This window comes from Lepus europaeus, chromosome 4 (assembly GCF_033115175.1).
Source record: "Lepus europaeus isolate LE1 chromosome 4, mLepTim1.pri, whole genome shotgun sequence".
Classification (NCBI taxonomy): domain Eukaryota; kingdom Metazoa; phylum Chordata; class Mammalia; order Lagomorpha; family Leporidae; genus Lepus; species Lepus europaeus.
The window spans coordinates 50,941,090-50,965,285 of record NC_084830.1 but is presented as its reverse complement, the minus strand read 5'-3'; the positions used below and the strand labels follow the sequence as shown (position 1 = coordinate 50,965,285).

Genomic DNA, 24,196 nt, shown 5'->3' with positions numbered 1-24,196 from the left:
TAGCTGATTTCCAGGCTGACTATTTGCTTTCGCATTAGATAATAGCCTTAGAGAAAACAATTATCATTTTCTCTTACCTCCCCCCCCCCCCCCGCTTTGTTTTTCTGCCTCTCCCGTAGTATTCCATTAGGAGGGACTTCTTTCTATCTCTCGTTTTGGTTGGACCTACCCTCCCCCCTCCCCAACCCCAGACGTTAATATCAATACTTTGGAGGGGGGAGGGAGTCCCCGGAGGAAAAAAAGATAGGGTGAAAGAATTCCAGATATTTCTAGAATAAATAAATAATCTCGCAGTGAGGAGGACTGACGGTTTGTACAGAGCAGAAAAGGGCTTGAATCATAATGAAAATATTAATATGTAGGTCAAATATGATCAGATAATGGCTTGCAACGATAAGTAAAATGAAATCTTTTAAAATTACTATGGAACGGTGCCACGACTGGAAATGTTATTGTATTTAGTGCAACCATTTGAAATCCTATGCTGAACCATGTTTTCCCCAACTGGCCTAAATCGATGGGAAAAGTCCTGTGTGCTTGCTTTTCAATCTCCTCTTTACAAAAGAAGAAATGCCTGCGTCCGAGCGGGCCCGATGCTGGGAAAACTGAGGAGACATTGGTAGGTTTTCTTTTTGGAAGTGGTGCTTCAGATATTTAATAGTGAGGAAAATCCCTTCCCCCATCCTCTTAAACCCAGCTGGAGCTTCTAATGCTGCAGTCTTTTCAGACTCAACTAATTTTTAGCAATTCATTGCCAGAAAACACTCATTGTACATTCTGCCCTCTCCTTGGGACATTTGTCTAATGAATTCTAATGGATTAATGAATTGTAATGTTACGTCTTGGTATTTGATATTATGAGGCTCTTAATTTGAATCTTCAATTTTAGCAAGGTGTACATTCTATAGTAATTTCTGCAAGACAGTTTTCCCCTATACTTGCAAATCTTAATACCATTAACAATTTTAAAATATGAAATCTTATGCACACTGCACTAGTGTAACTTCTTTGTGTATGAAATCGCCAAAGCCTACTATGTTCTTAAAAGAATAAAAAATATATTGATACTTTATTCTATTTTCTGTGTTACCTTCTCTGTCCCCCAAATTGAAAACCAATCATTTGGATTCTGGGATCATACAAGTACACTTCTCTTTATTTAAAATTAGTTAAATGGTGAAATAGGAAGCAGTGAAGCTGTTATTCTTAAACAGTATTGTGAATAGTGTTGTTTTAAAATCCTATTTGTACATTTAGAGTTTAAGTAAATCAATACTATTTTATGAAATAAAAAGTGGTGAATGAAATAAAACACACACACACTATGCCATATTTTTCTTCTTACTGTAAAGTAGTCCCTGTTTAAGTATGACATTATTGGAAGAACTCTAAACATTTAAATTCACAGAGAGTAACTCCCAGAAAATCAAAACAGAGTTTTATACATTCAGGCTATCCTCATGAGCGCTTGACATATTTTAGAAGACTGTACAGATCTCTAGGATCTTCCTTTTTGCTAGTCATACTTCTGGAGAAACGGTAGTCATTATTAGATATAATTCTTTTAAGACAAAAGTTCTCTACCCAGTTTAACTTTATATTAGATAGAATCTGCCACTAAATCAGAGACTTTTTAAAAAAGAAATTCTAATAGTAGCAGCTGAAAACACAGTTCTTGAGCCGATGCAGGAAAAATGACTCCGTGTATTCCCAAGTCCCTCTACCACCCTTGAAAGTCTTGTATGAAATGTAGCTCATATTTTTTTCTGTAGGGTTAATCCTCGTATTATCTCCTCTTTTAATTGGAGCAAATAGTAACTATAGGGACCAACTCAAGCATGAGATGATTCTTGAACTACAAAATCTAGAAAAATAAAGCATATTAAGTGAAAAAGTAGGAGCTCATTGCTACCAAATAGCAGACGGATCTGAAATACCTGCAAATAGTGTAGGTACACAAAATATTTGGTTGCTTTAGCCTTGCAGGCGGAGGAGGGGATATATGTGACTCAACATTCAAAATACAGTAGACAACTAATTGATACAGTCTTTTGAACCATTCTGAGGGGTGAAGAGTAAGCCTGTCTGTACCCTCGGTAGAGGGATCAGGTTGCTGTACCTTCAAGAATAGGTTGCTTAAAAAAAAAAAAAAAAAAAAAAAACTGAAAAATTGCTTAGAAATGTAGGCACCTATCCACCATAACAAAACCATTAAATTGAAAAACAAAATACACAATAATGTGTTAAACTGTAAAAAGCCCTTACAAGCAATTTTCTTTTTCTCACACTTCAGAAGATTTTTTTCTCACATCATTAAATTTTCATTATTGTAAAAGCACAGAGTTCTTTAATTTGCAGGTTTATTTTTTCAGTAATGCTGCCTAAGGATGCTTTTTGTTTTCTCTTAAACCAATCATGAAAAAGCAGAGCTTCAATGGGAACTTCAGCTGAGTACTTATTACCTGCTCAGAGATGTGTGACTCACGTCTCACCAAAAGGAATTCCTATACAAAATGTTAACAAGTGCTTAATTAGCACTTTTAAAATTCCTTCTTATACATCTTAAAGTTTAAATGACTCCCAAGCTGTGATTTTCTATTCCTTGAAAAAGTCCTCCTGTTTGACTAGGTTGAGAAAAATCCTTAATTACCACATTACTTACTCCTAACAAAAATTATTTACTATTGTATTGTGAAAAATAGAATATAGTAAACATAAAGAATGGCAAGCCATAATTAAGTTTTCATAAATTTAGACTTACCTACTATTTGCAATTTCTCTTTTGCTGTGTAATTTCATATAATTTACCTTGAGCACTACATGGACATGTTTTGTTCCAAATCTTTGCAACTTTGTTACTTACTTGTTTAATATTTCATTTTGGAATGTAGATTCCACAGCCTCCCCCCACCCTGAAAAAATTTCCAAGATGTTTGTATTTTATTCTGTAGCAGTTGAGCCACATAGTCATATATTTAGTGCATGTTCAATGTATGGTATAAATACCTTAGCTATTTGGAAAATAATGAGTAGATTTTAAGTAAAAAATGTATAAAAAACAAAAAAAAAGACTCTAATCACACCTCAGAGTGATCAGTTTAGTGTGATTTACCTGCAATCCCACCAACAATGAGTTTGCCTTTTATTGTTGATGCCTGCATGTTCAGATAATTATGATGCTTTTTCCACACTTTGTTAAAATCAGTTTGCATCCTAAAAGCCCAAGTTGTGAGATTTCAAATACTTATTTAATTTGCAAAAAAAAGAATTCAGTTTGGAAAATTTTACAAAAATAATTCATATTAGTCTTCTTTAAAAAATAACTTTACCCTCTAAGCATCTAAATATTTGTATTTGTCAGGTTTTGACACATTAAACTTTGCAAAATAACATCTATTGCATGAAATAAAACACGCTCACGCATACTTGGCATATGTATGCAAGTGTTTTTATGTGTACAACTATGTGTAATCTAGTAATTATCTCATGTGACCTTTTATAATTAATTCATGAAAAATAATGATGCCAAATAAAATATCTTATTCATGTGTTTCTCCTTTAAATTGAATATTTCCCACTCCCATTTTTGGAAGTTGACTTTTAAAATGTGATAAACCCGAATAAAATCATATAACCTCTCCCAGTAAAATTCTATATTTCACGTTGTTACTAAATGTACTGAGTGAAATTATTTTTCTTTTATGCTGTCTGTTTTAAAATTGGTATTATTCTGTCTAATTACTGTGCTGTAACTACACAAAGACAGGACTTTTATTTTGTTCACTGAGCAGTGCTTGGCACATATTAGATGCTTGATAAATATTTGTTGAAGGAGGAATAAAAGGGTCAAAAGTTTCCATTTAGATGTCTGGTTTACATGAATCAAAACACCACAAATTTGATTTCTTTTTGACTGAGGTATTAAGAAAACTAAAAATCTCAATGCCACCAAGAAGAAGAAAATGAGGAAAGAAATATTCTTGTGGTTCATATCTGTGTTTCAGTTCTTCCCAAAATCTGATGAATTTGGTGTGTGTGTGGGGGGGGGGTATGTGTTTTTCTATGTGGTTTTGTTTTAAGTGTGCATAAAATTCTTTTATATTCTGTTGTAGACCACAAATTTTTCTGAAGATTCAATTTGCTTTCTACAATAAGCAGGAAAATTTTAAACAAAATGTGAAAGGAATTTCAAGCCAGCATATCTGAGAGACAAATAATTCCTTCCTCCTAGTTTTCTGTAGTAGTTTGAAACATGGACTCTTCAGTCCACATGTGCATCCATATGCAGTAAAAATTCACAAGCTGTTTAACTTGTCTGGGGCATGCTCTCATTCTCCCACTTAATTATTATATCATTGATAGTTTATATAATCCAGATTGTTTAAATGATGTTTATACTTAGTAAAGAATCATTTTTATTGGGAAATGTATGCCTTACTTATGCAGGATCAGTGTATCTGTGTCCGCATTAAATCCACCCTTTAAGAGAGGCATATGTTACAGTTTTAATCATCCCATTTTCCTAATCCTTTAAAAATATCAATGTACCCCATAAAGCACTCCAGTCTGATGAATCCCATATCACTTCATAAGACTATTTCCATACAGGAGTCACCACATCACTGTAGTACATCCACCTCTGGGGAGAAAAACAGCCGCCAACTAGCTCACAGCACACACAGCAATGGGAAGAGAAGAAATTTTTGGCCAACAAATCTGTAACAAATATGGCCTATGGTTAATCATGCTCAGCATGAAGTTATTTTTCACAGTGCTTACTTTTTTCTTACTTATTTTTTCTTAATAGGGCTGGACACCAACCGAGCGATCCAATTGTCCAACTGGACGGCAACATAGTCAGAAAAGGCAGATCTGTTATACAGGTCCAGCTCTTTCTCCTGGTCTAAGCCTCTCCTCTCCCCAGCAGACTTCATCTGTGCCTTTTTAGGAAATCATCTAATCACTAGGCCCTTTAGGTTAGGCCCCTGGAAAACCACAGAATCAATGATGTCACCTGCCCAGATGACTGGACGTGGCTTACAGTCTAGTCCAGTTTTCTTTTTTTTTTTTTTTTTTTTTGATAGGAAAAAATTGCTACAAGATGGAAATTTTTGATTTGTTATATTTTCTGGTAAAACATGGAGAAAGGCTGGAGAGATGTAGGTGCTGCTTGCCTAATCTGATCAGTTTATACTGTATGCTTATGTTGAAACATTGCCATGTGTCCAATAAAGGTGTACAAATACGATGCCTTAATAAAAGATTGTAAAAATCACCTTCACTTCTAAACTGACATTGGCCCTGAATCTTCAAATCTTTAAATCTTTAATTTTTCCACAAATATTTCTTATTAAATATTTTCACAACTATATGTATATGCATAGTTATTTGCTTTTTAACACAATCCCCAGGGACTTAGTATATACTTTAAAGTTTGAAACATACATGCCCTGTAGCACTGTTGTAGCTCAAACTAAATCATCTTCTCCCAAGAAGAGAAGAGTAAATATCTTCCAGTGCTTACAAGCAGTATAAATCAAACTTTAATTTATGGACTAAGCTCCTGCAGATTGTGTTAAAATACATAACCCAGGTCAGTGGGTCTGAGCTGGGGCCTGAGATTTCTTTGTTTTGTTTTGTTTGTTTGTTTGTTTGACAGGCAGAGTGGACAGTGAGAGAGAGAGAGAGAGAGAGAGAAAGGTCTTCCTTTTTTCCGTTGGTTCACCCCTCAATGGCCGCTGTGGCCGGTGTACCGCACTGATCCCAAGCCAGGAGCCAGTTGCTTCTCCTGGTCTCCCATGCGGGTGCAGGGCCAACGGACTTGGGCCATCCTCCACTGCACTCCTGGGCCACAGCAGAGATTCTACATTTCTTTTTTTTTTTTTTTTAATTTTTTTGACAGGCAGAGTGGACAGTGAGAGAGAGAGAGAGACAGAGAGAAAGGTCTTCCTTTGCCGTTGGTTCACCCTCTAATGGCCGCCGCGGTAGCGCGCTGCGGCCGGCGCACCGCGCTGTTCCGATGGCAGGAGCCAGGTGCTTCTCCTGGTCTCCCATGAGGTGCAGGGCCCAAGGACTTGGGCCATCCTCCACTGCACTCCCTGGCCACAGCAGAGAGCTGGCCTGGAAGAGGGGCAACCGGGACAGGATCGGTGCCCCGACCGGGACTAGAACCCGGTGTGCCGGCGCCGCAAGGCGGAGGATTAGCCTGTTGAGCCACGGCGCAGGCCGAGATTCTACATTTCTAACAAGCATCCAGATAATGCCCAGGGTGGTGGGCCACCCTCTCAGGAGGAAGGTTTTAGAGATGACAGGAAGCATTGAAGACATCATTCCCTACCATCTTCCTTAAACCAGTGAAAACAGACTTAAAAGATAAGTTTATTTTGCTGCAAAAATATTTGAAATCCAGGCACATTTTTTTTCATAATATGCATTTTGCATGAACTTTTTGAACACTCCCAACATACACAGAGCCCTGCTATTACAGTTTGCACCACAGCATTCTTGTGTTTACAAAATACTCAGAACACCATATAAGACCTGGCACTGTGGCATAATAGGTTAAGTATCTGCCTGCAGTGCCAGCTTCACATATGAGTGCTGGTTCAAGTCCTGACTGCTCCACTTCTGGTAGAGCATCTCTGCTGATGGCCTGGGAAAGCAGCAGGAGATGGCCCAAGTTCTTGGGCCCTGTGTGGGAGACCTGGAAGAAGCTCCTACTTCTAGCTTCAGATTGGCCCAGCTCTGGCCATTGCAGCCATTTGGGCAGTGAACCAGCTAATGGAAGAGTATCTCTTGTCTCTCCCTCTCTCTGCTTCTCGAATAAATAAATAAATCTCAAAAAAAAAAACAAACAAACAAACAAAAAAAAAACAAACAAAACTAGCAAGAGTGGAGAGGTGGCTACCCAAGGAAGTTGATAGTGAGCTAATCTTCAGAGCACTAAGACCAGACCCCAGGAGAGAGAGAGAGAGCCAGTCACCTAGGCACAAGCCATGCCTGTGGACTTCTTCAGGAGAGCTGGCACAGTCTGGTGGGCAGAGAAGGGTGTGAAACTCTGTACTGAGTTCATGTAACAACAATATCAGCACAACTTATCCCAGCCTTTAGAAACAAAAAAATATTATTGCAGCCTTAGTGCTTGGGCCCCTGCACCCATGTGGGAGACCTGGAAGAAGCTCCTGGCTCCTGGCTTCAGATTGGCCCTGCTTTGGCCATTGTGGCCATTTGGGGAGGGAACCAGTGGATGGAAATCTCTCTCTGTGTCTCTCCCTCTCTCTGTCTATAACTCTGTATCTCCAGTAAATAAATAAATCTTTATAAAAAATGGAAAAAAAGGAAAGAGTTCCAGCACAGTTAAAAAAAAAAGAGAGAGAGAGAGAGACCTTGTATCCATGGCAGAAGAAAAGCTCATACACACACACACACACACACTCACACTCACACGCACACACACAAAAGGCGTGAGCACAGAATAAGGTTCCTAAGATCCCCAGCTGCTGTTGCAGCACCTGCAATCTGCAATGGAGGCCCATTATCAGGCATTAATAAAATAAGCAGTCACAAAGCTGTTTATCTAAATAAGAGCAGACGTTCTTCAAAAGTTGAGCCCTGAGTGGGTGATCACTGCAGGCAGAGTAAGGTCATCTGTTACTCTCCTGGGAAGGATCAGTGATAGCTATCCCTTGCCTGTGACTCTATTTGCCTAGTGTTTGACTAGGAATTTCTGCCATCTGCAATGTATAACTGAGGAAAGATACTACATACTAATGAATTGTAGGTGTGCAGTTTATTACAACCTCCCTGTGCTTAGCCATAAGCCACTCCAAAGCTGCTTCCCCTCACCGTAGTGAACGGGGGTTCTTCCTTAACAGCGGTATGTTGCTTACTGTGCAAGGCAGGCCTCAGCCTCTGGGCACCTCAACTCACCTACTTATGGAATTAGTTTACTTCATCCTATTGATATGTTATGACAATGATGCCGTAGTGCACTGATTTAACTCAAAGGCCTAGTGTTTTTAAAGTTTAATGAGTTGAAGAGTAGGAAGAAAGGATAAATTGATATATTTTTCATACATACAATAATGTAGACATTTTCATTTCTAAGCATTCTCTTTGGGTTTTACAGAGATTTGAATATTGAGGAAGGATAAGCCAGGCTTATTTCTTATAATGATTTTTTTTTTTTTGACAGGCAGAGTTAGACAGTGAGAGAGAGAAACAGAGAGAAAGGTCTTCCCTCCATCGGTTCACCCCCCCAAACGGCCGCCACAGCCTACGCACTGTGCCAATCCGAAGCCAGGAGCCAGGCACTTTCTCCTGGTCTTCCAGGCGGGTGCAGGGCCCAAACACCTGGGCCATCCTCCACTGCACTCCCGGGGCCACAGCAGAGAGCTGGACTGGAAGAGGAGCAACCGGGACAGAATCCGGCGCCCCAACCGGGACTAGAACCTCGAGTACTGGCGCCACAGGCAGAGGATTAGCCTAGTGAGCCAGGGCGCCGGCCAATTTTTTTTCTTAAACATTTATTTATTTAAGAGACAAATAAGGAGAGAGAGAGAGAGAGAGAAAGAGTTCCCATTGGATGGTTCATTCCCTCAAAATGCCTGCAATGCTCAGGGCTGGAGCAGGGCTGAACCCAGGAGTCTGTCATGTGAGTGGCAGAAACCCAATTACTTGAGCCATCACTGTACCTTCCCTCTTCTTTCAGGGTCTGCACTTGCTGCAAGCTGGAGTCCGATATAGAACTGGGAATTACACCCAGGCACTCCAATCTGGGACATTGGCATCTTAAACACTAGGGCATTTGCTGGCCCCAGGATTGGAATCTTTAGAATAGGATAGCACCCATTCCCAGCCCTTGCAGTGGGAAAAAAATGTTCATGTGGTTTCACAGTGATTCTAATGCTCTCTCCCTACCAGTAGTTGGATGTATTTTTGTGCTAGAAGCCTCCATTGTTTTTACCTCATTGAATACAGTGATGGAAAATAATTTATGTTCAGTCTACCAAAGTGCCACTCCTTTAGCTTAGAAAAAAAGAAAAAGAAAATGTTGCAACCAGAAACTAACAATTCTTTGCTGCAATCAGATTGAATCCATACTTTCCCCCACCTCTTGCTACTGTTCCTAATACTGAAGGAGGATTTATATTTTTTCGGAACAATAGATTTTAATTAAGAAGATTTATTAAAGACAGTTTTCATTCCTATGAATACATTTCCAGTTCCAGAGACATCTGCATTTCAAAATGCATCACATATTTTCATAAATATTCCACAATTCCCTTAGAGCTTTTTGGTATTCCAATTTCCTCCAACCTCTTCTTAACATCTTCACATTCACTTGTGTATTCCATCTATTTGTACACAGTCAGAATTAGACATTTCTTCACACAGGTATAAAATAGGATTGTATTAGAGAGCAGATTCAAAGCATTCCCGGTTCTTTGTGAATCGAGACTTTTAAAAAGAACAAAGACAAATTAAGCTCAGTAACATTTGTCTAACAAAAGATCGAGATATCTTACAGACATACTTAGAGTGGCAGGGTAAACAACTAGCTGAGTTTGCTTTGAAGTCTAAATCATTGTTATTTTAATAGAGTGGAAAATTCATTTAGATAGTGGAATCTGATAGTTACCCAATTAAAGCCCTTTTTGTCTATGTTAATGTAGTTTTAAATTTTTACTTTTTGAAAACCACTTTTGTCAGAGAATTATGTGAACATAGAAGCAGTTTGAACATTTGTCTTTAGATGGACCCTATGAGTGACACTAAATTGTTGATGAGACCCCTTCAGCACTTTGTATAATGTGCATGAAGCTTGGTTAATGTGCAGAGAACAGAGATACGCCCAGGTTATTTCACTTAGTTCATCTACCACATGCACATGCCTTTATTTACACAGATTATAACATTTTTCCCCATATCTTTTTTTTTTTTAAACAAAATTGAGTCTGACACCCAGTCCCTAACCCACCACAAACCTGGGACATCCGGTTGAGAGCAACTCTTATTCCTCACTAGCAGGATTTTGCGGAAATCTCTGAGCCTTTCAACTATTTGAAAAGACCAGTTCATTCTTTCATTCATATTGGTTATCACCAAGTTTCTCTTTCCTACGTCATGTTAACCCCTTGAAATCCACGACCCAACTCCAGAGCCTCGCTGAGGGAATGAGATTACTTTCAAAGGCAGGAAAAGCCCTGTTTCATCATAGTTCATAGTATATGCACTAAGCTATGTCCTAAGCAGCACTTTCCAAATATTACGTCATTGACTCAAGAACAGTGAAAGAAAGAGGTACTATTCTGTCCCCAGGAAACAGCCTAGGGCTGGAGTAACTTGCCAAAGGCCTTACAGCTCGTAAATACCAGAAGCAAGATTTGAACCCTGGTGGTCCAGGTTAACATAAGTCTGGGCCCATCTCAAGGGTCTTGCTAGGACTTTCCTTGCCCCTCTAGAAGTTACAATTCAAGTCTCTGGAGTCAGGGTTGTAAACACCGATGAAAATCTTGTTCCTCTTCCTAAACTTCTCAGGGCAAGTCCAAGGGGAGAAAAAAATTAAAAACAGTCTCCAAATTAGTTCCACTGAGATCTGATTCTAACAGGAAGCCCTTTGGGAATCAAATGGCACAGGAATTTGGCAGTCCACTGAAATCTGAGTTCCTCTGTAGGGTTATGAAGCTGAACACCTACCCCTTAGAAGTTGTCTGAACTTCTTCTTGAAAGAGTTGGAAGAATCTTGGTTAAACAACGCTGACTGGTGGCAGAGAACCTGTTTTTTTTTTTTTTTTTTTTTTTTTTTTTTTAAGATTTATCTACTTATTTGAAAGGCAAAGTTATAGAGAGGAAGAGAGAGAAAGAGGGAGGGAGGGAGAGAGAGAGAGAGAGGTCTTCCATCCACTGGTTCTTTCCCCAAATGGCCGCAATGATGGAATTGCACTGATCCGAAGCCAGGAACCAGGAGCTTCTTCTGGGTCTCCCACATGAGTGCAGGGCGCAAGGATTTGAATCATCTTCTACTGCTTTCCCAGGCCATAGCAGAGAGCTGGATCAGAAGTGGAGCAGCCGGGACTCAAACTGGCACCTATTTGGGAATGCCCGCACTGCAGGTGGCGGCTTTCCTCATTATACCTTACCATTGGCCCCTGTCTCCTCTCTCTTAGGGCCTTCCTTATGTTTTAGCAGTTTAACCTGCTACATACAACACGATATGGTGAGAGAGAGAGAGAGAGAGAGAGAGAGAAAAGAAGAAGAAGGAGGTGGAGGAGAGGGAGAGGGAAAAGGAGAGGGAGAAGGAGAAGGGAAGAGAGAGAGAAAGTTAGAAAGGTCAAACAAGAAAAGAAAAAGCACAGTTGTTTTTTCTAGGCTTTCAGGAAAAACTAGGAGTATGCAATGCAAATGTGCAAATGTGAATACTGTTGGCCTGGGTCTGCTGTAGTCACTACACATGGTGAGTACATTTCACTTTCACCCAAGGTGAAGGTGTTTCAGTAGAAGGGAAACTCCCTTCAAAACACTTCCTCTCCAGAGAAAGCCTTTCTGACTTCCTTAAGCATCTCCCTTTGTTCTCCCTAACTGCCCCAAGAGGAGGACACAGAAGACCAGAATCCCATTAGATTCCCTCTGGGCAGACCTATTCGCTCACAAATGTAAAGCTCAGGTCCCCGGGGATGACCTAACCGCTAATGGGATGAATTAGGTATCCGCATGGTGGGAGGTGGAGACATAGGGGTTATATATCCTACATATGTATATGCTTCAGATGTGGAGGGGTCTTCAAAAGTTCGTGGAAAATGCATACTGTGAATCAACTATGTATGGATTTCAAAAAAATTTTTGCACCAAAATAAGCCTATCTTTTGATTCCATTTTCCAGCTTTCTGAAGTATGATTTTATAGTTGGTTTTTCTATTTTTATCCTTCTCAACCTCTATATTATTTTCTGTAAAGTAACAAATATTTTCATCTTTTACTATATTACTCTTTTAGCTGAAGTGCCCTTTCTAGGGGAAAGAAAAAGTTGAGACAAAAATACATTCAGATATTACCTAGCATTTAGTCTCTTGAAAATGTACATATTAGTGCTTAGAAATATAACATATTTTTCAAAAAAGATTAGCTGCCTAATTACAGATTTCACACATAATCTGTCAATTGGCTAAATATGTGCTGACTGTCATTAAGCTGTTCTGTGAAAGATGGGTAGAGGGCTGGCCTGCTGCTCTTCAGAAGTACAAAGAACTGTCTTTTCAAAGAAAAAAAAATTAAGGGTAAAATTTCTATTCTCACTTTCCAGAGCAGCTAAAATAACCCACAATTCAACTTCCTTTGGAGCAACTAACTTATGATGGCAATTGATTTACTTTAAAAATACAGATTTACTGGCCTCCTTTCAGATGTATTAAATCAAAATCTGCAAGAACTGAATCTTGAAATTATATTTTTAACACCTTTCGCAGTGAATCTTCTGCCACAAGCATAGCATTTCTCCATGGGCAACCACAGAAACTTGGACAATACTCTTCAAGATCTGGCTCTGCCATTGGTCAACAATGTGCCCTCAGTCAAATCACCTCTGTAGATCTTAATGTCTCTATCTGTAAGGTGATACAGTTGGTTTAAATGATTTCTAAAATCTCTACCAAATCCATGTCCTGTAGTGAGTCTTCTTTTTTTTTTTTCTTTTTTTTCTTTTTTATTTATTTATTTATTTTTTTATTTTTGACAGGCAGAGTGGACAGTGAGAGAGAGAGAGAGAGAGACAGAGAGAAAGGTCTTCCTTTGCCGTTGGTTCACCCTCTAATGGCCGCCGCGGTCTTCTGTCTTCTTTTTTTTTAAGATTTATTTTTATTTATTTGAAAGACAGAATTACAGAGAGAAGGAGGGAGAGGGAGAGAGAATGGGAGAGGGAGAGCTAGAGACAGAAAGAGAGAGGGAGAGAGAGAGAGACTGAGCGAGGTCTTCAATCTGCTGGTTCACTCCCAAATGGGTATAACGTCTGGAACTGAGGCGATCCCAAGTCAGAAAGCAGGTGCTTCCTCCCGGTCTCCCATGCAGATTCAGGGGCTTAAGCACTTGGGCCACCCTCTACTGCCCCACTGGGCCACAGCAGAGAGCTGGACTGGAAGAGGAGCAACTGGGACTAGTACCCAGCACCCCAACTGGGACTAGAACCCTGGGTGCCGCTGCCGCAGGCAGAGGATTAGCAAGTGAGCCATAGCGCCAGCCAAAACACATATGCTTTGAATCAGATTGAGAATATGCTAACTTACATTTGTATTACACATCAGGATTTTAAGATGTTCTTTTGCACGTTGTGTATACAAGACATGTTGTGTATGTCCCATATTAGCCTGATCATATCAAACATGGAGTAATCAAGCCCTACTCAGCCCTTTCGGTTGCTGGAAAAAATCTAGGTTCAGAAAAAAAAAGGGGCTGGGAGAGTTTGCTCAAGGTTAAGTTACAGTGAGGTGCTAGACCTGAATCTTGGTTTTCACATAAGTACTTTTACATAAGTACCGTATTTATGTGTATTTTTATGCAGCTGTAATCAGAGTAAAACATAAAACCAGTGTGACAAAAATTTTACTCTTCTTTTGTATGTTTTTCAGGAGAATTGTAAGAACACAGGTTGAGAAAGCGTCAGTTGCCTTTTCTTTTTAAGTTTTCTTTTTAATTTGAAAGGCACAGTTATAGAAAGAGGGAGAGAGAAAAAAAGAGAGAGAGAAATAGAGAGAAAGACATTTTCTATCCACTGATTCACTCGCCAGTTGGCCACATTGGTCAGGCTGGACCAGGCTGAAGCCAGGAGCCAAGAACTCCATTGGAGTCTCCCACATTATTGGCAGAGGTCCAAGCACCTGGGCCATCTTCTGCTGCTTTCCCAGGTGCATTATCAGGGACCTGGATTAGAAGTGGAACAACCGGGACTCCAAACAACACTCAAATATAGGATGCCGCCATTGCAAATGGTGGCTTAACCCTGCTTTGCCATAACATTGGCCCCAGTGGCAGTTGTCTTTTTAAAAATTGACTAAAAGTGTTTAAATTTAAATTATGAATTTATTTTAACTACTATCTTCCAATTATCTGTTTGTTTGCAGCAAAAACAATATCACACTCTTAGAAAATAATTCTACCTGGAAACACAACTAAACTACATTTTCCAGCCTCCTTATAGATAGGATGGGACTCTGGGATTGAGTTCTGGCTAAAGAAATCTAAGTTTGAGTGACCTACGTCAATCCCAGTCTGATCTATAAAACCCTTCCATATTATATCATCTGTCCTTTCTGCTTCTGTAGTGATCTTTAGAGCCTCAAATTGAAGGTAACACAACTATTAGATGGAAACAATTTGCCTTCTTTAGTGACCATAAGGAGCAGCAACCACCATCTCCACTCCCAAACTGATCAAGCCAGCTGGGCCATATCATCAATGAGCAATGAACTTCTTTAGTGTTGAAATACTGAGATTCTGAGGTGGTTTGTTATAGCAGTTCAGCTGCCCTGATTAATAAAGCTTTAAATTATGTTCATTGTTTTTCCAATTTCTTCCTCTATTAGTTGGTAAATTATATATTCATTTTATAGCCTTACAAGTGATTTCTCTGAAAATTACACATCCACCCTTGACTTACTGATATTCACCCTGTTCTCAGACATAAAGGAAGTACTTTAGAAAACTTCTGGAGCCTCATTGTGGTGTAGAAGGTTGGCCTGCTGGCTGAGATGCCAGCATCCCATATGGGTGCCAGTTTGAGTCCTAGATGCTCCACTTCCTATCTAGCTCCCTGCTAATGCACCTAGGAAAGCAATGGATGATGCTCCAAGTGTTTGGGCCCTTTACCAATGTGGGAAATCTGGATGCAGCTCCTGGCTTCGACCTGACCCAACCCCTGTCATTACAGCCATGTGGGAAGTGAACCAGCAGATGGAAGATTCTCTCTCTCTCTCTCTCTCTCTCTCTCTGTCTGTCTTTCTCCACTCCCCCATAATCCTGATGTATAAATAAATAAAATGAATGTTTTTAAAAACAGATTTATGTGTTTATTTGAAAGGCAGAGTTTCAGAAAGAGAGGGAGAGACAGAGAGAGCTCTTCCATTCATTGATTCATTCCCCAAATGGCCATAACAGCCAGAGTTGGACCAAGCCAAAGTCAGGATCCAGGAACCTCTGGATCTCCCACATGGGTGACAAAATCCCAAGCACTTGGACCATCTTTCATTGCTTGGAGTTGGATCAGAAGTGGTGCAGCCAGGGCTTGAACCAGTACCCATAAGGGATTCTGGTGCTGCAGGTCGGGGCTTTAACCCACGGCACCACAGTGCCAGCCCCCTAAATGAATATAATATAATGAATAATTTCTTTGGATGGGTCTTGTGGCACAGTGGTTTAAGCTGCCACTTAGGAGACCAGTATCCCATATGGGAGCATCACTTCTCATTCAACTTCCTGCTAATGTACCTGGAAGACAGCAGATGGTAATGCGAGTACTGGAGTTCCTATCGCCCATGTAGTAGACTCAGATGAAATTTGAGATTCCTGGCTTTGGCCTGGCACAGTCCTGACAATTGCAAGCTTTTTTTTTTTTTTTTTTTTGAAAGCTTTTATTTAATAAATATAAATTTCATAGGTACAGCTTTTGGAATATAGCAGTTCTTCCTCTTATACCTGCCCTCCCACCCCCCAAACTGTCCCACCTCCTACTCCCTCTCCCATCCCATTCTTCATTAAGATTCATTTTTAATTATCTTTATATATAGAAGATCAACTCTATTCTAAGTAAAGATCTCAACAGTTTGCATCCACACAGACACACAAAGTATAAAGTACTATTTGAAGACCGTTAATTCTCTAGTGACAGAGGTCCTACCTGAGAGCAAGTGCACAGTGCTCCTGTTGTTGATTTAACAATTGACACTTATTTATGACGTCAGTGATTACAACTGCAGGTTTTTGTGGAATGAACCAGCAGATGGAAAATCTCTCTCGCTCTCTCTGTCTCTCCCTCTCTGGCTCTCTCTGGCTACTTTTATTTATTTATTTATTTTTAAATTATTTATTTACTTGGAAGTCAGAGTTACACAGAGAGAGAAGGAGAGGCAGAGAAAGAGAGAGAGAGGTCTTCCATTCACTGGTTTACTCCCCAGATGGCCACATGGCCAGAGCTATGCTGATCCAAAGCCAGGAGCCAGGAGCTTCTTCTGAGTCTCCCATGTGGGTGCAGGGGCCCAAGGACTTGGTATATCTTCTACTGCTTTCCAAGGCCATAGCAGAGAGCTGGATAGGAAGTGGAGCAGCCAGGTCTTGAACTGGCGCCAATATGGGATGCTGGCACTTCAGGCTAGGGCATTAACCTGCTGCACCACAGCACTTGTCCCAACACTGTTCTTTTATTTTTATTTTTATTTTTATTTATTTATTTATTTATTTTGGACAGGCAGAGTGGACAGTGGGAGAGAGAGACAGAGAGAAAGGTCTTCCTTTTTGCCGTTGGTTCACCCTCCAATGGCCGCCGCGGCTGGCGCACCGCGCTGATCTGCTGGCAGGAGCCAGGTGCTTTTCCTGGTCTCCCATGGGGTGCAGGGCCCAAGCACGTGGGCCATCCTCCACTGCACTCCCTGGCCACAGCAGAGAGCTGGCCTGGAAGAAGGGCAACTGGGACAGGATCGGTGCCCCGACCAGGACTAGAACCTGGGGATGCCGGCGCCACAAGGCGGAAGATTAGCCTATTGAGCCGCGGCGCCGGCCTCCAACACTGTTCTTTTCAAGCTGAGATCACCTTATCACAGATTTAGGATTTTCTCATCTTCTATGCTCTGAGTGTAGGCAATCAGAGGACTAGTTTACTTCTGATTTATCCTCATGCTGAATGTGTATCCTCAAGCTTCCCAGTGGGAATTCAGTAGTGGTTTAATAAGGTTCTCACTACTTCCATGAGATTCTCAAAGTTTTAGCTTGGGCTTTCAGATGATTTTTCTTTTTTAAAATACAAAATTTTTCTTGTGTATTTGTGGTTTACAACATAATGTTATGGGATACATATAGATAGTAAGATGAAGTTACTGTGGTCAAACAGATCAACACATTTACCATTTTTGGTAGTAAGATCAGCTAAAATCTACTTAATTAACAAAAATTCTCTATAATACAATATCTTGTAAAATAACTTCCAGACTTACTCTTCCTACATGCTATTTGTTCCTCAGACTTTTCTTAATTGGAAAAAATGCCTTTATGTTACAAAACAGCCTCTACCATTAGGTTTAGCTCATCTTCTCCAAAATTTTATTTTAACAGTTATTCATTCTTGTTAGATGATTGATATAATAAGCGGCATAATCTGAAATGGGCTATTTTACTTCTGATTTATCCTCATGCTGAATGCTGTGGCCTATATTTTCATGCTCTCTCCAAAGTTTGTTCTTTATGTAAATTTTTCCACATATTCCAAAATAAATTTAAGATACTTTTAGTCACCTATATCTTAATGACTATCATAATATATTTAAGCAAGAATATCTAGTTAAAGTTAATTTGCAGTAAACAATGTGAACCAGAAGTGGAATGAGTAAATGATACAGTAAACTTTGGCATTAGACAGATGTATTTGAATCTTAACTTAGTTTTCTTGCTGCTTGAGAACTTGAGTGAGTTGCTAATCCTTTCTGAACTGCAGCTTTACCTTTTATAAGGATAATGAGGTCAGTTTGCCACACTCCTACTTGGCACTTCTGTTATATCGAAGTCTATTTCACTTTCTTTGTGTTCTGAAGCATTCTCAAAAATTCTTTCAGAGCAGGAGCCTTATCTATCACAAATACTATAGATCACTTCTCTTTTACAATTTAAAATAACCTTATGGTTGGTGGTGTAGCCTAATGAATTAGTTTAAAAAAAAAAAAGAAGAAGTAAAAATGTCCTCTATACCAACAAAAATACCAGCAATTCAAATTGGATTAAATCTCTCTCTCTCTCTCTCTCTCTGTCCCTCTTTAAAGAGATTTAGTTATTTATTTTGAAAGAGTTTCAGGGAGAGAAGGAGAGGGAAATACAGGGAGAAGTCTTTCATCCTCTGTTTCACTCCCAAATGGCCAAATGGCCAAATGGCTGGGGCTGGGCCAGACGGAAGCCAGGAGCCAGGAACTTCCTCCAGGTTTCTCACGTGGGTACAGGGGACCAAGCACTTGGGCCATTTTCTGCTGCTTTCTCAGACACATTAGCAGAGAGCTGGATTGGAAGTGGAACAGCTGGGACATGAAACAGTGCCCGAATGGGATGCCGGCATTGCAGGTGGTGGCTTTACCCACTACACCACAGCATTAATTCTCTTTGGAAATTAACCTGTTTATATTTATTTTAAAAACCAGTCTTTGATTAACATATCTTTTGGCAAATTTTACAGTAACTTTAAGTTGCTTAAAACTAGCAGAAAATTTTATTCCTGTGGTGATACAGTTTTTGTTTTAAAAGGAATAAAAAAATTAAATGCATCCATTTGTGCAGAAAAGCTAAACGTTTGGATAGAGTTAAAATATGAGGAAGGAGCTCAGTTTCAGGAGGAAAATCAGTTTCTACTTTGTCTTCTTTAGGTACAATTTCTCCACAACAAAAGAACTGCCAAAAATCTTGGAAACTCTATTTCTGACCGAGGAACTGAGGTTCATCTGAGTGAGACAGTATCATTGATCATTAAGTGAAAAAACATTTTTAGTAATGTTTACTATATTTTTTTACACTTATACTTTTATCCACTTTATGACTCAGACTCCAGAGACCTGAAGAAGACACATGTGTATTTTTGAAAGATTTATTTTATTTATTTGAAAGACAGAGTTACAGAGAGTCATAGAGACAGAGAGAGGTCTTCCATCCGATGGTCCACTCCCCAGATGGCCGCAATGGCCAGAGCTGTGCCAATCCAAAGCTAGGGGCCAGGAGTTTCTTCTGGATCTCCCACATGCATGCAGGGGTCCAAGGACTTGGGCCATCTTCTACCGCTATCCCGGGCCATAGCAGAGAGCTGGATGGGAAATGCAGCAGCCAGGACTCTAACCAGTGCCCATATGGGATGCTGGCGCTTCAGGCCAGGGCTTTAACCCGCTGAGCCACAACACCGGCCCTGATACATATGTATTTTAATTTTAAAAATTTATTTATTTCTTTATTCAGGAGCAGGGTGGTGCAGAGATCTTCCACCTGCTGGGAATTGTTATACTTCCTCAAACCTGTATTACTAGGAAGCACTTACCAAAAAACTTCAGAAATCTGTAGTTTTTAATTTTTCTGTGATTGGATCACAGTTAGGGCTTCAATAAAATCAGTTATCACAGTATTTCATATTTATATATATTTAGGTGGACTATGAAATAGTAAAGCCAGATTGGCAATTACATATCCATGAGAATATTGAAGAAGAAAGATCTGATAATTTAGAATATTGACCTCAGTTTCTTTGTTTTTACTTTTTAAAAATATTTTATTCATTTATTTGAGAGTTTTACAGAGAGAGGGAGAGACAGAAATTTCTTCCATCTGCTTGGTCACTCGCCAAATGGCCACAACAGCTGGAGCTGGGCCAATCAAAACCAGGAGCCAGGAACTTCTTCCAGGTCCCTAAGTGGGAAAAGGGCCCACGCCATCATCCTCTGCTTTCCCAGGTCATAGCAGAGAGCTGGATCGCAAGATGAGCAGTTGGGGCATGAACTGATGCCCGTACTGGATGCCAGCACTGCAGGCTGAGGCTTACTCTACTATACCACAGCACTAGATCCTGTTCTCAATTTTTTATTTTATTTTGTTTAGTCTTGTCAGTTATTAGATATCAACAAAAGATAAGAGTTGAAGTAGAGAATTACTGTAAAACAGGTCAAAGGAACAAAACCCACAGTAGACCACATTGAAGTGAATAATTGGGGGAAATATGTTCATTTCTTTTTAATTCCCACAGTATCAGTGCAATTCCATAGGATGTCTGGCCACCTTGAAAAGCGAGCTTAGTGACTGGCTGGGCAGAGATATAAGTAGGCTTCCTGGCAACGTGGGTCCGCTGGAATGTCCCTTGGAACCACATTCAGCACAGAGCTAGCTACTCTTTGGCAATCAGAAATTGGCAGAAGCAGCTCTGCCCAACGTGTCACTGCTCCAGCGAGCAGAAACAGGACTCTCCCTCGGTGAGTTCCTCTAGTTGTTAGATATGCTTCTTACTGTTGTTTTCGATCCTTCGAAATTGTGCTTCTGTGCTAAAAATCACCACTGATTATTTTAGTGTTCGAATGGGATGGGCTAGACTTGTGTTCTGAAAAACTTAGGCAGCTGCCAGCGTACTCTGAAACTCAACAACCTGAGATAGGTGATTCGGCCGAACAAAGCTGCTGGAAAACCAGAACAGTAGACATGGACTTCAAATATCTATATGGCAACACTGTTTTGACTAGCATCAAGTGCTGTGATACGTACTTCCATATATTATCTACTTAATCATTAAAATTTATTTATTTTTATTTTATTTTTATAAATTGATTTTTTTCCTTTTTTTAAAGATTGTATTTATTTATCTGAGAGGTAGACTTAGAGGTACACACAAGAAAAAGAGAGAGAGACAGAGAGAGAGAGAGAGAGAGAGAGAGAGAGAGAAAGGTCTTCCATCTGCTGGTTCACTCCCAAAATGACCAAAATGGCAGAAGCTATGCTGATCTGAAGCCAGGAGTTTCCTCTGGGTCTCTGACGTGAGTTCAGGGGCTCAAGCACTTGAGCCATCTAATACTGCTTTCCCAGGACATGAACCGGCAACCCATATGGGGTGCCAGGGCTATAGGTGTAGGCTTAACCTGCTATGCCACAAAGCACCAGCCTCATTTATTTATTGATTGATTGATTATGTGAGAGGTAGAGAGACAAAGAGTTCCCCTCTGCCAGTTCACTCCTGAAATGCCCAGAATGGCAAGTGCATCAAAGCCAGGATCTGGGAATGTAATGGGTTTCACACACCCAACCATGCAAGCTGTCAGTATTGTCTCCCAGAGTCTGCATTTGGAGTTTGGAATTAGGACCTGGAGTCAGAGGTCAAGCCCAGGCACTCTGATATGGTGTGTGGGCTTCCCAACTGCAGGTCAAATGCCCTCCACTACATATATTATCTAACTTACCTTTACAATAAAATATAGTTAGAAAGTTATTCAAGTCTAGTGATTTAGAGATGAAACTATTCTAAACCATTTGTGTTCAAAGCTTGGCTTTACTGATTTGTACTTGTGTGATCTTGGGCAGTTATATGTGCCTTAATTTCTTCATCTGTACAATTGGGTAACTCCTATAAGGTAGTTGTGATGAGTATTCTTAGCAAAGAATCTAGTACACGGTAAACACTAAAAATATAGGATCAGAACTGTTATCCTGATAAAGATAAAAATCCAAAGTGTTAACAGGTTCAAAACAGTTACCTGTCTTGCCCAAATTCACATAGCTGGAATGTGGGAGAGCAGATATTTGAACTCAGTTTTTTTCTAGAGTCCTTGCACTTAACAACTGCATTATTATCTTCATTACTATTGCTCTCATTATTATTATCTGTAATTAATGATCTCAGCAGCAAGCCAAAGGAAATCCTTGCCAGGCATACAATGTGGGGTGTGTACACAAGGCCATAGAGAATTATTTTTAGTCCTAGTAACAAACAGGAAGAAAAACCACCATCAGTAGAGGAACTTTGACTACAAAGTTATTGAGATCTATGACTGGCACAAAGATTAACCACCCACTATTTCACCATGGGAGTAGGTAATTAAAATAGATTCAGATAAAATTTATTTTTTACAAAAAATATTCACTGAAGTAAAATAATTAACATGCTAAGAATAACAAAACGAAAATTTAAATGTTCAGCTTGAAACTCTTAAAGCAAGGCCTTTTGCCATTTAGTATATTTTTGAATAGGCTTAAAAGACACAATATCCTGGGATTTGTGTACAATATTTAGAATGTGTATATTTAAGTGTGTTTTTCTGACACAAGACACTATAATTGTGATTCAATTCTCATAGGTATTGCGACCCCCGAAAATGTTAAAGACCACTGATTTAAATTAAAGGCTCTTTTCTGATCCAGTTACAATGGTGCTTACCTAGGAAACCTCATGAGCATCTGGCTCAAATGAGGTGTCCGATTCCTTTCTCTGCTTCCTGTCATTACTGTTGTCTCTGGTCTTTCAAGAGAAGTAAAATCATCAACACAATGCTTTATATGTGATAAGTAATTCGTGTCAGTTAAATCTACACTTAAATGCAGTAAAGATATAGTTCAGAAGTCAGTTAACTACAGCCTGCACTTGTTTTTGTAAACAAAGTTTCATAGGAACATAGCCAAACTCATTAAATTGAATATTGCTATACCCAATTTCTTGATGGAAGGGCAGAGTCAAGTAGTTGTGAGAGAATGTATTGGCCTCTGTCCATCAACTGATGACTAGGTAAAAAAATTGTGGTGTACATATATATATGTATATGTATGTATACATATATATATATACATATATTGTGTACACCACATGTATAATATAAATGTACAATACCATGTACAATATAAAAATTGTGGTGTACATATATATATGCTGTATACATATATATATATATATATATATATATGAGAAGCTTGCAGGCTTCTCAATAGGTTTGGCATGGACAAGATTTATGAAGGCCAAGTGGAGGTGACTGGAGATAAATACAATGTGGAGAGCATTGATGGTCAACCTGGTGCCTTCACCTGCTATTTAGAAGTAGGCCTTGCCAGAACTACTACTGACAATAAAGTGTTTGGAGCCCTGAAGGGAGTTGTGGATGGAGGCTTGTCCATCCCTCACAGTACCAAAGGGCTCCCTGGTTACGATTCTGAAAGCCAGGAGTTTAATGCAGAAGTACAGCAGAAGCACATTATGCGGCAGAATGTTGCAGATTATATGCGTTACCTAATGGGAGAAGATGAAGGTGCTTACAAGAAACAGTTCTCTCAGTACATAAAGAACAATGTGACCCCAGACATGAGGGAGGAGATGTATAAGAAAGCCCATGCGGCTATACAAGAGAATCCAGTGTATGAGAAGAAGCCCTTAAGAGAGAAGTTAAATCTTTACTTAGTATATACTGAATTGATCTTCTGCATATAAAGATAATTGAAAATGAAAAAAAAAAAAAAAACAAAAACAAAACAAAAAAAACCCTGGTGTTAAATTGGAAATTGCATAGAAAATTAATCAATTTTAAAAAAATATCATGTAGGATCTCTGTCTTTAATGTGCTGTACACTGTTATTTAATGCTATAACTAGTACTCCAACAGTATTTTTCACTTTGTGTTGCTATGTGGGGGCTAACTGTTGAAATCTTTGCTTAATATATACTGAACTGATCTTCTGTATATAAAGAGAATTGAAAATGAATCTTGATGTGAATAGAAGGGGAGAGGGAGCGGGAAAGGGGAGGGTTGTGGGTGGGAGGGAAGCCATGGGGGGGGGGAAGCCATTGTAATCCATAAGCTATACTTTGGAAATTTATATTCATTAAATAAAAGTAAAAAAAAAAAAAAGAGAGAGAAGTTAAGAAGAAGAGGAACCGTCCCAAAATGCCTCTTGCCCAGAAGAAAGATCAGGTAGCTTAAAAGAAAGCAAGCTTCCTCAGAGCTCAGGAGCCTGCTGCTGAGAGCTAAGCTAAACAATTTTCTATGAATATTTTTCTGATAAAGACAATAAACTTATTGACCAAGAAAAAAAATCGTGTAACAACACTAAACACAACAATTGTTACAAAATGCTACTCTGAGAAATTTGCAACACAAGGCAACAAATATTGGGTGCTGATTTGTAGGAAGGAAACACAAATATTTCCTGAATAAATTGCCAAAGGAAATAATGAATACAAATAACAAACTCCACTCACATTTTGTCATTCAGGTGCCTGTTGAGTTGAGTCTTTGCCCTTGATTTCAGGCTTTGTTGTTCATGGCAAGGGAGAGAAGCGAAGACTGAAACAGCAAGGATTATGCAATGTGAGCTCTGTATTATTTAGATTTGGAAACTTCTCAGCTTCTGAATTTTAAAAAATATCTTGTATTTGTTAGTACATTTGATACATGCTTTAAAATTAAATTGCAAATGGAATAGCTTGTGTATCAATTTACTTGAAGTAAGGAAATTA

At 39.4% G+C, this 24,196-nt stretch overlaps 1 pseudogene; it reads left to right on the top strand.

Moving 5' to 3' along the window:
* The first annotated feature begins 517 nt into the window (after window positions 1-517).
* On the top strand, window positions 518-23,756 carry LOC133758680 (large ribosomal subunit protein uL18-like; annotated as a pseudogene).
* Window positions 23,757-24,196: the final 440 nt, after the last annotated feature.